We start from the raw sequence: 15,325 nt of genomic DNA, 5'->3' as shown, positions 1-15,325 counted from the left end.
CACAGAGGCTGCTGTGACGTCACAAGCACAGCCAGCAGCTGTGGGTCTGCCACTGGCCTATGAGGCACGGAGGCTGCTGTGACCTAACAAGCACAGCCAGCAGCCATTGGCCTCCCACTGGCCTATGAGGCAATGAGGCTGCTGTGACCTCACAAGCACAGCCAGCAGCCATTGGCCTCCCACTGGCCTATGAGGCACTGAGGCTGCTGTGACGTCACAAGCACAGCCAGCAGCTGTGGGTCTGCCACTGGCCTATCAGGCTGTAGGAGTGTTGTGACCTGACAAGCACAGCCAGCAGCCATTGGGACTGCCACCACCCTCAAGGGCAGGGAGGCTTCTCTGACCTCACAAGCACAGCCAGCAGCCAGGGGCCTGCCACTGACCTATCAGGCAATAGGACTGCTCTGACCTCACAAGCACAGCCAGCAGACAGGGGCCTGCCACTGCCCTATGAGGTACAGAGACAAATGTGACCTCAAAACGCGGCCAGCAGCCAGGGGCCTGCCACTGCCCTGTAAGACACTGAGGCTTCTCTGACCTGACAAGCACAGCCAGCAGCTGTGGGTCTGCCACTGGCCTATGAGGCACGGAGGCTGCTGTGACCTCACAAGCACAGCCAGCAGCCATTGGCCTCCCACTGGCCTATCAGGTCCTGACGCTGCTGTGACCTCACAAGCACAGCCAAGCAGACAGGGGCCTGCCACTGGCCTATCAGGCACTGAGGCTGCTGTGACCTCACAAGCACAGCCAGCAGTGAAGGGCCTGCCATGGCGCGTCAAGCACGGAGAAAGAAGGGAACACCCAAGCAGACCAGCAGCCATGGGCGTGGCAGTGCATGCCATGCATGCCATGCATGCAATGGCATGCAGGTCAAAGTGACATCATAAGACACAACCAGCAACCATGGGCCTGCCACTGCCCTTTTTGGCATGGAGACACAAGTATCCTCACAAGCCCAGTCAGGAGGCATGGCCCTGCCACTGCCCTATCAAGCACAGAGGCAGAAGCAACCTCACAAGCAGAGCAAGGACTGATGGGCCTGACTGGCCTACCAGGCCGTGAGGCAGAAGTGACATGACTATCTCATCCAGCAGTGGTGGACCTGACAATATCATTTCAGGCAGAGGGTAAAGTGATATCACAGAACACTGAAGGACCATAACAGAAAAAAAGGCACTTGGAGGCATGAGCACTGGGAAAAAAGGGCACTAGGAGGCGATGCACTGCAAAAATATGCACATGGAGGACACTATACTGGAAAAAAGGGCACTTTGGGAGCCTGCATCACAAAAATAGGCACTTGGAGGCCGCTAGGCCGGAGAAAAAGGCACTTAGATGCCCCTTCACTGCAAAAAAAAGGCACTCAGACAGCAGTGCACCTCAAACAAAGGCACTCGGTGGCCCCTGAACCACAAGGAAAGGCACTCGGTGGCTCCTACAGCACAAAAAAAGGCACTCGGGGGCTGCTGCAATGTGAAAAAAGGCACTCAGAGGCCCCTGAACCACAAGAAAAGGCACTTGGTGGACCCTACAGCACAATAAAAGGCACTTGGGGGCTGCTACAATGTGAAACAGTGCACCGGAGGGCCCAGCACCACCAAAAAAGGCACTCGGAGGCTCCTGCACTGGAAATAAAGGCACTTGGAGGCCCCTGCACCACAAAAAAAGTCACTCGGAAGCCCCTACATTGCAAAAAAAGGCATGTGGAGGCTACTACACTGCAAAAAAATGCACCCTGAGGCCCCTGCACCGCAAAAAAAGGCACTTGGAGGCCCCTGCACCACAAAAAAAAAGGCACTTGGAGGCCCCTACACCACAAAAAAAGGCACTCGGAAGCCCCTACATTGCAAAAAAAGGCACTTGGAGGCTACTACACTGCAAAAAAATGCACCCTGAGGCCCCTGCACCGCAAAAAAAGGCACTTGGAGGCCCCTGCACTGCAAAAAAAAGGCACATGGAGGCCCCTACACCACAAAAAAAGGCACTCGGAGGCCCCTACACCACAAAAAAAGGCACTTCGGGGCTGCTACACTGGAAAAAAGGCACTCGGAGGCCCCTGCACCAGAAACCCCTTCACCAGAAACAAAGGCACTTGGAGGGCCCTGCACCACAAAAGAAGGCACTCGGAGGCCCCTACACCACAAGAAAAGGCACTCGGAGGCTGCTGCATCACAAAAAAAGGCACTTGGAGGCTAATACACTGCAAAAAAGGCACTCGGAGGACCATGCACGGCAAAAAAAGGCACTCGGTGGCCCCGACACCACAAAAAAAGGTACTCGGGGGCTGCTACAATGCGAAAACAGGCACTCCGATGCCCCTACACCAGAAAGAAAGGCACTCAGAGGGCCCTGCAGCACAAAAAAAGGCACTCAGCTGCCCTTACACTGGAAAAACAGGCACTCGGAGGCCTCTACACCCCAGAAAAAGGCACTCAGTGGCCCCTACACTGCAAAAAAAGGCACTCGGGGGCTACTACAATGTGAAACAAGGCACTCGGAGGGCCCTGCACCACCAAAAGAAGCACTCAGAGGCTCCTGCACTGGAAAAAGAGGCACTTGCAGGCCTGTACACCGGAAAAAAAGGCACTTGGAGGCCGCTACACCACAGAGAAAGGCACTCGGAGGCACCGGCAACGGAAAAAAATGCACTCGGAGGCCCCTACACCACAAAAAAAGGCACTTGGAGGCCCCTACACTGGAAAAAAAGGCACTCGGAGGCCCCTACACCACAAAAAAAGGCACTTGGGGGCTGCTACAATGCAAAAAAAGGCACTTGGAGGCCCCTGAACCACAAGAAAAGGCTCTCGGGGCCACTACACCGCAAAAAAAAGGTACATGGAGGACCACACACCCAAAAATAACAGCACTCGGTGGCCCCTGAACCACAAGGAAAGGCACTCGGTGGCTCCTACAGCACAAAAAAAGGCACTCGGGGGCTGCTACAATGTGAAAAAAGGCACTCAGAGGCCCCTGAACCACAAGAAAAGGCACTCGGTGGCCTCTGAACCACAAGAAAAGGCACTTGGTGGACCCTACAGTACAATAAAAGGCACTCGGGGGCTGCTACAACGTGAAACAAGGCACTCAGAGGGCCCAGCACCACCACAAAAAGCACTCGGAGGCTCCTGCACCACAAAAGAAGGCACTCAGAGGCCCCTACACCACCAAGAAAGGCACTCGGTGGCCCCCACATTGCAAAAAAAGGCACTTGGAGGCTACTACACTGCAAAAAAATGCACCCTGAGGCCCATGCTCAGCAAAAAAAGGCACTCAGTAGCCCCTGCGTTGCAAAAAAAGGCACTCAGAGGCCTCCACACCGCAAAAAAAGGCACTCGGAGGCCTCCACACCGCAAAAAAAGGCACTTGGAGGCCGCTACACTGCAAAAAAAAATGCACCCAGAGGCCTCGACACCACAAAAGAAAGGCACTCGGAGGACCACACCACAAAAAAAGGCACTCGGCTGCCCCTACACTGGAAAAAAAGGCACTCGGCTGCCCCTACACCACAAGAAAAGGCACTCAGTGGCCCCTACAGCACAAAAAAAGGCACTTGGTGGATGCTAAAATGCAAAAAAAGGCACTCGGAGGCTGCTACAACGCGGAAAAAGGCACGCAGAGGGCCCTGCACCACAAAAAAAAGCACTCGGAGGCTCCTGCACTGGGAAAAGAGGCACTCGCAGGCCTGTACACCGGATATAAAGGCACTTGGAGGCCCCTGCACCACATAAGAAGGCACTCGGAGGCCCCTACACTGCAAAAAAAAGGCACTCGGAGGCCCCTACACCACAAAAACAGGCACTCGGCTGCCCCTACACTGGAAAAAAAGGCACTCGGAGGCCCCTACACCACAAAAAAAGGCACTTCGAGGCTGCTACAATGCAAAAAATGGCACTTGGAGGCCCCTGCACCAGAAACAAAGGCACTTGGAGGGCCCTGCACCACAAAAGAAGGCACTCGGAGGCCCCTGACCCACAAGAAAAGGCACTCGGTGGCCCCTACAGCACAATAAAAGGCACTCGGGGGCTGCTACAATGTGAAACAAGGCACTCGGAGGGCCCAGCACCACCAAAAAAGGCACTCGGAGGCCCCTGCACTGGGAAAAGAGCCACTTGCAGGCCTGTACACTGGAAATAAAGGCACTTGGAGGCCCCAGCACCACAAAAAAAGGCACTCGGAAGCCCCCACATTGCAAAAAAAGGCACTCGGTGGCCCCTGCACCGCAAAAAAAGGCACTCGGTGGCCCCTGCACCGCAAAAAAAGGCACTTGGAGGCCTCTACAACACCTTCCACTGCCCTATCAGACACAGAGGCTCATGTGACCTCACAAGGAAAGGAAGCCGCCAGGGACCTGCCACTGGCCTGTCAGGCACTGGTACTTCTGTGAGCTCACAAGCAGAGTCAGCAGCCATGGGCATCCCACTGCCTGATGAGGCACTGAGACAAAGGTGACCTCAAAATGCAGCCAGCACGCAGAGGCCTGCCACTGGCCTATCAGGCAATAGGACTGCCATGACCTCAAAAGGACAGCCAGCAGCCAATGGCCTCGCACTGGCCTATCAGGCAATAGGACTGCTGTGACCTCACGAGCACAGCCAGCAGCCAGGGGCCTGACACTGGCCTGTGAAGCACTGAGGCTGCTGTGACCTCACAAGCACAGCCAGCAGCCAGGGGCCTGCCACTGCCCGATAAGACACTGAGGCTGCTGTGACGTAACAAGCAAAGCCAGCAGCTGTGGGTCTGCCACTGGCCTACCAGGCTGTAGGAGTGTTGTGACCTGACAAGCACAGCCAGCAGCTATGGGCCTGCCACTGCCCTCAAGGGCAGGGAGGCTTCTGTAACCTCACAAGCACAGCCAGCAGCCAGGGGCCTGCCACTGGCCTGTGAAGCACTTAGGCTGCTATGACCTCACGAGCCCAGGCAGCAGCTATGGGCCTACCACTGCCCTATAGGGCAGGGAGGCTGCTGTGACCTGACAAGCACAGCGAGGAGCCAGAGGCCTGCCATTGCCCTATAAGGTACAGAGACAAATGTGACCTCAAAAGGCAGCCAGCAGACGGGGCCTTCCACGGGCCTATCAGGAAATAGGACTGCTGTGACCTTACAAGCACAGCCAGCAGCTATGGGCCTGCCACTGCCCTATAGGGCACTGAGGCTTCTCTGACCTCAGAAGCCCACCCAGCAGTCATTGGCCTCAAGCTGGCCTATCAGGCACTGAGGCTTCTGTAACCTCACAAGCAGAGCCAGCAGCAAGGGGCCTGCCACTGGCCTGTGAAGCACGGAGGCTGCTGTGACCTCACGAACCCAGGCAGCAGCTATGGGCCTCCCACAGGCCTATGAGGCACGGAGGCTGCTGTGACCTCACAAGCACACCAAGCAGCCATTGGCCTCCCACGGGCCTATCAGGCACTGAGGCTGCTGTGACCTCACAAGCACAGCCAGCAGCCAAGGGCCTGCCACAGGCCTATCAGGCAATACGACTGCTGTGACCTCACAAGCACAGGCAGCAGCTATGGGCCTGCCACTGGCCTATAGGAAAAGGAGGCTGCTGTGACTTCACAAGCACAGGCAGCAGCTATGGGCCTGCCACTGCCCTATGAGGCCCCGAGACAAACGTGATCTCACAACGCAGCCAGCAGGCATGGGCCTGCCACTGGCCTATAGGGAACCAAGGCTTCTGTGACCTCGCAAGCACAGCCAGCAGCCATTGGTCTCCCACGGGCCTATCAGGTAATAAGGCTGCTGTGACCTCACAAGCACAGCCAGTAGACAAGGGCCTACCACTGGCCTATGAGGCAATTGGACTGCTGTGACCTCACAGGCACAGCCAGCAGCTATGGATCTGCCACTGGCCTATAGGAAACCCAGGCTGATGTAACCTGACAAACACAGCCAGCAGCCATTCGCCTACCACTGCCCGATGAGGCGCTGACGCTGCTGTCAACTGAGAAGCACAGTAACAGTCGATGCCTGCCACTGCACTAAAGGGCATAGAGGCTGCTGTGACCTCAGAAGCCCAGCGAGCAGCTATGGGCCTGCCACTGCCCTATAGGGCACTGAGGCTTCTCTGACCTCAGAAGCCCACCCAGCAGTGGAACTGGCCTCGAACTGGCCTATCAGGCACGGAGGCTGCTGTGACCTCACAAATACAACCAGCAGCCATGGGCATCCCACTGGCCAATGAGGCACTAAGACAAAGGTGACCTCAAAATGCAGCCAGCAGCCATGGGCCTCCCACTGGCCTATCAGGCAACAGGACTGCTGTGACCTCACCAGCACAGCCAGCAGCCAGGGCATCGCACTGGCCTATGAGGCACTGAGGCTGCTGTCACCTCACAAAAACAGCCAGCACCCAGAGGCCTGCCACTTGCCTATCAGTAACTCAGACTGCTGTGAACTCAAAAGGACAGCCAGCAGCCAGGGGCCTGCCACTGACCTATCAGGCAATAGGACTGCTGTGACCTCACAAGCACAGCCAGCAGCCAGGGGCCTGCCACTGCCCTATGAGGTACAGAGACAAATGTGACCTCAAAATGCGGCCAGCAGCCAGGGCCCTGCCACTGCCCTACAAGATACTGAAGCTGATTTCACCGAACAAGTAAAGCCAGCAGCTGTGGGTATGCCACTGGCCTATGAGGCACGGAGGCTGCTGTGACCTAACAAGCACAGAAAGCAGCCAGTGGCCTGCCCTTGGCCTAGGAGGCACTGAGGCTGCTCTGACCTCACAAGCACAGCCAGCAGCCATGAGCCTGCCACTAGCCTAGGAGGCACTGAGACTGCTGTGACCGCACAAGCACAGCCAGCAGTGAAGGGCCTGCCACTGGCCTGTGAAGCACTGAGGCTGCTGTGACCTCACAAGCACAGCGAGGAGCCAGAGGCCTGCCACTGCCCTATAAGGTACAGAGACAAATGTGACCTCAAAAGGCAGCCAGTAGACAGAGGCCTTCCACGGGCCTATCAGGCACTGAGGCTGCTGTGACCTGACAAGCACAGCCAGCAGCTATGGGCCTGCCATTGTCCTACAGGGAATGGAGGCTGATGTGACCTCAGATGCACAGCCAGCAGCTATGGGCCTGCCACTGTACGATCAAGCACTGCGGCTGCTGTGACCTCACCAGCGCACCAAGCAGCCTTTGGCCTCCCTCTGGCCTACAGGAAAAGGAGGCTGCTGTGACCTCACAAGCACAGCGAGGAGCCACGGGCCTCCCACTGCCCTATAAGGTACAGAGACAAATGTGACCTCAAAAGGCAGCCAGCAGACAGGGGCCTGCCACAGGCCTATCAGGAAATACGACTGCTGTGACCTGAGAAGCACAGCCAGCAGCTACAGGCCTGCCCCTGGCCTATGAGGCACAGAGGCTGCTGTGACGTCACAAGCACAGCCAGCAGCTGTGGGTCTGCCACTGGCCTATGAGGCACGGAGGCTGCTGTGACCTAACAAGCACAGCCAGCAGCCATTGGCCTCCCACTGGCCTATGAGGCAATGAGGCTGCTGTGACCTCACAAGCAAAGCCAGCAGCCATTGGCCTCCCACTGGCCTATGAGGCACTGAGGCTGCTGTGACGTCACAAGCAAAGCCAGCAGCTGTGGGTCTGCCACTGGCCTATCAGGCTGTAGGAGTGTTGTGACCTGACAAGCACAGCCAGCAGCCATTGGGACTGCCACCACCCTCAAGGGCAGGGAGGCTTCTCTGACCTCACAAGCACAGCCAGCAGCCAGGGGCCTGCCACTGACCTATCAGGCAATAGGACTGCTCTGACCTCACAAGCACAGCCAGCAGCTATGGGCCTGCCACTGCCCTATGAGGTACAGAGACAAATGTGACCTCAAAACGCGGCCAGCAGCCAGGGGCCTGCCACTGCCCTGTAAGACACTGAGGCTTCTCTGACCTGACAAGCACAGCCAGCAGCTGTGGGTCTGCCACTGGCCTATGAGGCACGGAGGCTGCTGTGACCTCACAAGCACAGCCAGCAGCCATTGGCCTCCCACTGGCCTATCAGGTCCTGACGCTGCTGTGACCTCACAAGCACAGCCAAGCAGACAGGGGCCTGCCACTGGCCTATCAGGCACTGAGGCTGCTGTGACCTCACAAGCACAGCCAGCAGTGAAGGGCCTGCCATGGCGCGTCAAGCACGGAGAAAGAAGGGAACACCCAAGCAGACCAGCAGCCATGGGCGTGGCAGTGCATGCCATGCATGCCATGCATGCAATGGCATGCAGGTCAAAGTGACATCATAAGACACAACCAGCAACCATGGGCCTGCCACTGCCCTTTTTGGCATGGAGACACAAGTATCCTCACAAGCCCAGTCAGGAGGCATGGCCCTGCCACTGCCCTATCAAGCACAGAGGCAGAAGCAACCTCACAAGCAGAGCAAGGACTGATGGGCCTGACTGGCCTACCAGGCCGTGAGGCAGAAGTGACATGACTATCTCATCCAGCAGTGGTGGACCTGACAATATCATTTCAGGCAGAGGGTAAAGTGATATCACAGAACACTGAAGGACCATAACAGAAAAAAAGGCACTTGGAGGCACGAGCACTGGGAAAAAAGGGCACTAGGAGGCGATGCACTGCAAAAATATGCACATGGAGGACACTATACTGGAAAAAAGGGCACTTTGGGAGCCTGCATCACAAAAATAGGCACTTGGAGGCCGCTAGGCCGGAGAAAAAGGCACTTAGATGCCCCTTCACTGCAAAAAAAAGGCACTCAGACAGCAGTGCACCTCAAACAAAGGCACTCGGTGGCCCCTGAACCACAAGGAAAGGCACTCGGTGGCTCCTACAGCACAAAAAAAGGCACTCGGGGGCTGCTGCAATGTGAAAAAAGGCACTCAGAGGCCCCTGAACCACAAGAAAAGGCACTCGGTGGCCTCTGAACCACAAGAAAAGGCACTTGGTGGACCCTACAGCACAATAAAAGGCACTTGGGGGCTGCTACAATGTGAAACAGTGCACCGGAGGGCCCAGCACCACCACAAAAAGCACTCGGAGGCTCCTGCACTGGAAATAAAGGCACTTGGAGGCCCCTGCACCACAAAAAAAGTCACTCGGAAGCCCCTACATTGCAAAAAAAGGCACTTGGAGGCTACTACACTGCAAAAAAATGCACCCTGAGGCCCCTGCACCGCAAAAAAAGGCACTTGGAGGCCCCTGCACTGCAAAAAAAAGGCACATGGAGGCCCCTACACCACAAAAAAAGGCACTCGGAGGCCCCTACACCACAAAAAAAGGCACTTCGGGGCTGCTACACTGGAAAAAAGGCACTCGGAGGCCCCTGCACCAGAAACCCCTTCACCAGAAACAAAGGCACTTGGAGGGCCCTGCACCACAAAAGAAGGCACTCGGAGGCCCCTACACCACAAGAAAAGGCACTCGGAGGCTGCTGCATCACAAAAAAAGGCACTTGGAGGCTAATACACTGCAAAAAAGGCACTCGGAGGACCATGCACGGCAAAAAAAGGCACTCGGTGGCCCCGACACCACAAAAAAAGGTACTCGGGGGCTGCTACAATGCGAAAACAGGCACTCCGATGCCCCTACACCAGAAAGAAAGGCACTCAGAGGGCCCTGCAGCACAAAAAAAGGCACTCAGCTGCCCTTACACTGGAAAAACAGGCACTCGGAGGCCTCTACACCCCAGAAAAAGGCACTCAGTGGCCCCTACACTGCAAAAAAAGGCACTCGGGGGCTACTACAATGTGAAACAAGACACTCGGAGGGCCCTGCACCACCAAAAGAAGCACTCAGAGGCTCCTGCACTGGAAAAAGAGGCACTTGCAGGCCTGTACACCGGAAAAAAAGGCACTTGGAGGCCGCTACACCACAGAGAAAGGCACTCGGAGGCACCGGCAACGGAAAAAAATGCACTCGGAGGCCCCTACACCACAAAAAAAGGCACTTGGAGGCCCCTACACTGGAAAAAAAGGCACTCGGAGGCCCCTACACCACAAAAAAAGGCACTTGGGGGCTGCTACAATGCAAAAAAAGGCACTTGGAGGCCCCTGAACCACAAGAAAAGGCTCTCGGGGCCACTACACCGCAAAAAAAAGGTACATGGAGGACCACACACCCAAAAATAACAGCACTCGGTGGCCCCTGAACCACAAGGAAAGGCACTCGGTGGCTCCTACAGCACAAAAAAAGGCACTCGGGGGCTGCTACAATGTGAAAAAAGGCACTCAGAGGCCCCTGAACCACAAGAAAAGGCACTCGGTGGCCTCTGAACCACAAGAAAAGGCACTTGGTGGACCCTACAGTACAATAAAAGGCACTCGGGGGCTGCTACAACGTGAAACAAGGCACTCAGAGGGCCCAGCACCACCACAAAAAGCACTCGGAGGCTCCTGCACCACAAAAGAAGGCACTCAGAGGCCCCTACACCACCAAGAAAGGCACTCGGTGGCCCCCACATTGCAAAAAAAGGCACTTGGAGGCTACTACACTGCAAAAAAATGCACCCTGAGGCCCATGCTCAGCAAAAAAAGGCACTCAGTAGCCCCTGCGTTGCAAAAAAAGGCACTCAGAGGCCTCCACACCGCAAAAAAAGGCACTCGGAGGCCTCCACACCGCAAAAAAAGGCACTTGGAGGCCGCTACACTGCAAAAAAAAAATGCACCCAGAGGCCTCGACACCACAAAAGAAAGGCACTCGGAGGACCACACCACAAAAAAAGGCACTCGGCTGCCCCTACACTGGAAAAAAAGGCACTCGGCTGCCCCTACACCACAAGAAAAGGCACTCAGTGGCCCCTACAGCACAAAAAAAGGCACTTGGTGGATGCTAAAATGCAAAAAAAGGCACTCGGAGGCTGCTACAACGCGGAAAAAGGCACTCAGAGGGCCCTGCACCCCAAAAAAAAGCACTCGGAGGCTCCTGCACTGGGAAAAGAGGCACTCGCAGGCCTGTACACCGGATATAAAGGCACTTGGAGGCCCCTGAACCACATAAGAAGGCACTCGGAGGCCCCTACACTGCAAAAAAAGAAGCACTCGGAGGCCCCTACACCACAAAAAAAGGCACTCGGCTGCCCCTACACTGGAAAAAAAGGCACTCGGAGGCCCCTACACCACAAAAAAAGGCACTTGGAGGCTGCTACAATGCAAAAAATGGCACTTGGAGGCCCCTGCACCAGAAACAAAGGCACTTGGAGGGCCCTGCACCACAAAAGAAGGCACTCGGAGGCCCCTGACCCACAAGAAAAGGCACTCGGTGGCCCCTACAGCACAATAAAAGGCACTCGGGGGCTGCTACAATGTGAAACAAGGCACTCGGAGGGCCCAGCACCACCAAAAAAGGCACTCAGAGGCCCCTGCACTGGGAAAAGAGCCACTTGCAGGCCTGTACACTGGAAATAAAGGCACTTGGAGGCCCCAGCACCACAAAAAAAGGCACTCGGAAGCCCCCACATTGCAAAAAAAGGCACTCGGTGGCCCCTGCACCGCAAAAAAAGGCACTCGGTGGCCCCTGCACCGCAAAAAAAGGCACTTGGAGGCCTCTACAACACCTTCCACTGCCCTATCAGACACAGAGGCTCATGTGACCTCACAAGGAAAGGAAGCCGCCAGGGGCCTGCCACTGGCCTGTCAGGCACTGGTACTTCTGTGAGCTCACAAGCAGAGTCAGCAGCCATGAGCATCCCACTGCCTGATGAGGCACTGAGACAAAGGTGACCTCAAAATGCAGCCAGCACGCAGAGGCCTGCCACTGGCCTATCAGGCACTGAGGCTGCTGTGACCTGACAAGCACAGCCAGCAGCTATGGGCCTGCCATTGTCCTACAGGGAATGGAGGCTGATGTGACCTCAGATGCACAGCCAGCAGCCAAGGGCCTGCCACTGTACGATCAAGCACTGCGGCTGCTGTGACCTCACCAGCACACCAAGCAGCCTTTGGCCTCCCTCTGGCCTACAGGAAAAGGAGGCTGCTGTGACCTCACAAGCACAGCGAGGAGCCACGGGCCTCCCACTGCCCTATAAGGTACAGAGACAAATGTGACCTCAAAAGGCAGCCGGCAGACAGGGGCCTGCCACAGGCCTATCAGGAAATACGACTGCTGTGACCTGAGAAGCACAGCCAGCAGCTACAGGCCTGCCCCTGGCCTATGAGGCACAGAGGCTGCTGTGACGTCACAAGCACAGCCAGCAGCTGTGGGTCTGCCACTGGCCTATGAGGCACGGAGGCTGCTGTGACCTAACAAGCACAGCCAGCAGCCATTGGCCTCCCACTGGCCTATGAGGCAATGAGGCTGCTGTGACCTCACAAGCACAGCCAGCAGCCATTGGCCTCCCACTGGCCTATGAGGCACTGAGGCTGCTGTGACGTCACAAGCACAGCCAGCAGCTGTGGGTCTGCCACTGGCCTATCAGGCTGTAGGAGTGTTGTGACCTGACAAGCACAGCCAGCAGCCATTGGGACTGCCACCACCCTCAAGGGCAGGGAGGCTTCTCTGACCTCACAAGCACAGCCAGCAGCCAGGGGCCTGCCACTGACCTATCAGGCAATAGGACTGCTCTGACCTCACAAGCACAGCCAGCAGACAGGGGCCTGCCACTGCCCTATGAGGTACAGAGACAAATGTGACCTCAAAACGCGGCCAGCAGCCAGGGGCCTGCCACTGCCCTGTAAGACACTGAGGCTTCTCTGACCTGACAAGCACAGCCAGCAGCTGTGGGTCTGCCACTGGCCTATGAGGCACGGAGGCTGCTGTGACCTCACAAGCACAGCCAGCAGCCATTGGCCTCCCACTGGCCTATCAGGTCCTGACGCTGCTGTGACCTCACAAGCACAGCCAAGCAGACAGGGGCCTGCCACTGGCCTATCAGGCACTGAGGCTGCTGTGACCTCACAAGCACAGCCAGCAGTGAAGGGCCTGCCATGGCGCGTCAAGCACGGAGAAAGAAGGGAACACCCAAGCAGACCAGCAGCCATGGGCGTGGCAGTGCATGCCATGCATGCCATGCATGCAATGGCATGCAGGTCAAAGTGACATCATAAGACACAACCAGCAACCATGGGCCTGCCACTGCCCTTTTTGGCATGGAGACACAAGTATCCTCACAAGCCCAGTCAGGAGGCATGGCCCTGCCACTGCCCTATCAAGCACAGAGGCAGAAGCAACCTCACAAGCAGAGCAAGGACTGATGGGCCTGACTGGCCTACCAGGCCGTGAGGCAGAAGTGACATGACTATCTCATCCAGCAGTGGTGGACCTGACAATATCATTTCAGGCAGAGGGTAAAGTGATATCACAGAACACTGAAGGACCATAACAGAAAAAAAGGCACTTGGAGGCACGAGCACTGGGAAAAAAGGGCACTAGGAGGCGATGCACTGCAAAAATATGCACATGGAGGACACTATACTGGGAAAAAGGGCACTTTGGGAGCCTGCATCACAAAAATAGGCACTTGGAGGCCGCTAGGCCGGAGAAAAAGGCACTTAGATGCCCCTTCACTGCAAAAAAAAGGCACTCAGACAGCAGTGCACCTCAAACAAAGGCACTCGGTGGCCCCTGAACCACAAGGAAAGGCACTCGGTGGCTCCTACAGCACAAAAAAAGGCACTCGGGGGCTGCTGCAATGTGAAAAAAGGCACTCAGAGGCCCCTGAACCACAAGAAAAGGCACTCGGTGGCCTCTGAACCACAAGAAAAGGCACTTGGTGGACCCTACAGCACAATAAAAGGCACTTGGGGGCTGCTACAATGTGAAACAGTGCACCGGAGGGCCCAGCACCACCACAAAAAGCACTCGGAGGCTCCTGCACTGGAAATAAAGGCACTTGGAGGCCCCTGCACCACAAAAAAAGTCACTCGGAAGCCCCTACATTGCAAAAAAAGGCACTTGGAGGCTACTACACTGCAAAAAAATGCACCCTGAGGCCCCTGCACCGCAAAAAAAGGCACTTGGAGGCCCCTGCACTGCAAAAAAAAGGCACATGGAGGCCCCTACACCACAAAAAAAGGCACTCGGAGGCCCCTACACCACAAAAAAAGGCACTTCGGGGCTGCTACACTGGAAAAAAGGCACTCGGAGGCCCCTGCACCAGAAACCCCTTCACCAGAAACAAAGGCACTTGGAGGGCCCTGCACCACAAAAGAAGGCACTCGGAGGCCCCTACACCACAAGAAAAGGCACTCGGAGGCTGCTGCATCACAAAAAAAGGCACTTGGAGGCTAATACACTGCAAAAAAGGCACTCGGAGGACCATGCACGGCAAAAAAAGGCACTCGGTGGCCCCGACACCACAAAAAAAGGTACTCGGGGGCTGCTACAATGCGAAAACAGGCACTCCGATGCCCCTACACCAGAAAGAAAGGCACTCAGAGGGCCCTGCAGCACAAAAAAAGGCACTCAGCTGCCCTTACACTGGAAAAACAGGCACTCGGAGGCCTCTACACCCCAGAAAAAGGCACTCAGTGGCCCCTACACTGCAAAAAAAGGCACTCGGGGGCTACTACAATGTGAAACAAGGCACTCGGAGGGCCCTGCACCACCAAAAGAAGCACTCAGAGGCTCCTGCACTGGAAAAAGAGGCACTTGCAGGCCTGTACACCGGAAAAAAAGGCACTTGGAGGCCGCTACACCACAGAGAAAGGCACTCGGAGGCACCGGCAACGGAAAAAAATGCACTCGGAGGCCCCTACACCACAAAAAAAGGCACTTGGAGGCCCCTACACTGGAAAAAAAGGCACTCGGAGGCCCCTACACCACAAAAAAAGGCACTTGGGGGCTGCTACAATGCAAAAAAAGGCACTTGGAGGCCCCTGAACCACAAGAAAAGGCTCTCGGGGCCACTACACCGCAAAAAAAAGGTACATGGAGGACCACACACCCAAAAATAACAGCACTCGGTGGCCCCTGAACCACAAGGAAAGGCACTCGGTGGCTCCTACAGCACAAAAAAAGGCACTCGGGGGCTGCTACAATGTGAAAAAAGGCACTCAGAGGCCCCTGAACCACAAGAAAAGGCACTCGGTGGCCTCTGAACCACAAGAAAAGGCACTTGGTGGACCCTACAGTACAATAAAAGGCACTCGGGGGCTGCTACAACGTGAAACAAGGCACTCAGAGGGCCCAGCACCACCACAAAAAGCACTCGGAAGCTCCTGCACCACAAAAGAAGGCACTCAGAGGCCCCTACACCACCAAGAAAGGCACTCGGTGGCCCCCACATTGCAAAAAAAGGCACTTGGAGGCTACTATACTGCAAAAAAATGCACCCTGAGGCCCATGCTCAGCAAAAAAAGGCACTCAGTAGCCCCTGCGTTGCAAAAAAAGGCACTCAGAGGCCTCCACACCGCAAAAAAAGGCACTCGGAGGCCT

The sequence above is a fragment of the Dromaius novaehollandiae genome, chromosome 11 (genome assembly GCF_036370855.1).
Source record: "Dromaius novaehollandiae isolate bDroNov1 chromosome 11, bDroNov1.hap1, whole genome shotgun sequence".
Classification (NCBI taxonomy): domain Eukaryota; kingdom Metazoa; phylum Chordata; class Aves; order Casuariiformes; family Dromaiidae; genus Dromaius; species Dromaius novaehollandiae.
The sequence above is the reverse complement of the archived record's forward strand: the minus strand, read 5'-3'. Positions refer to the sequence as shown.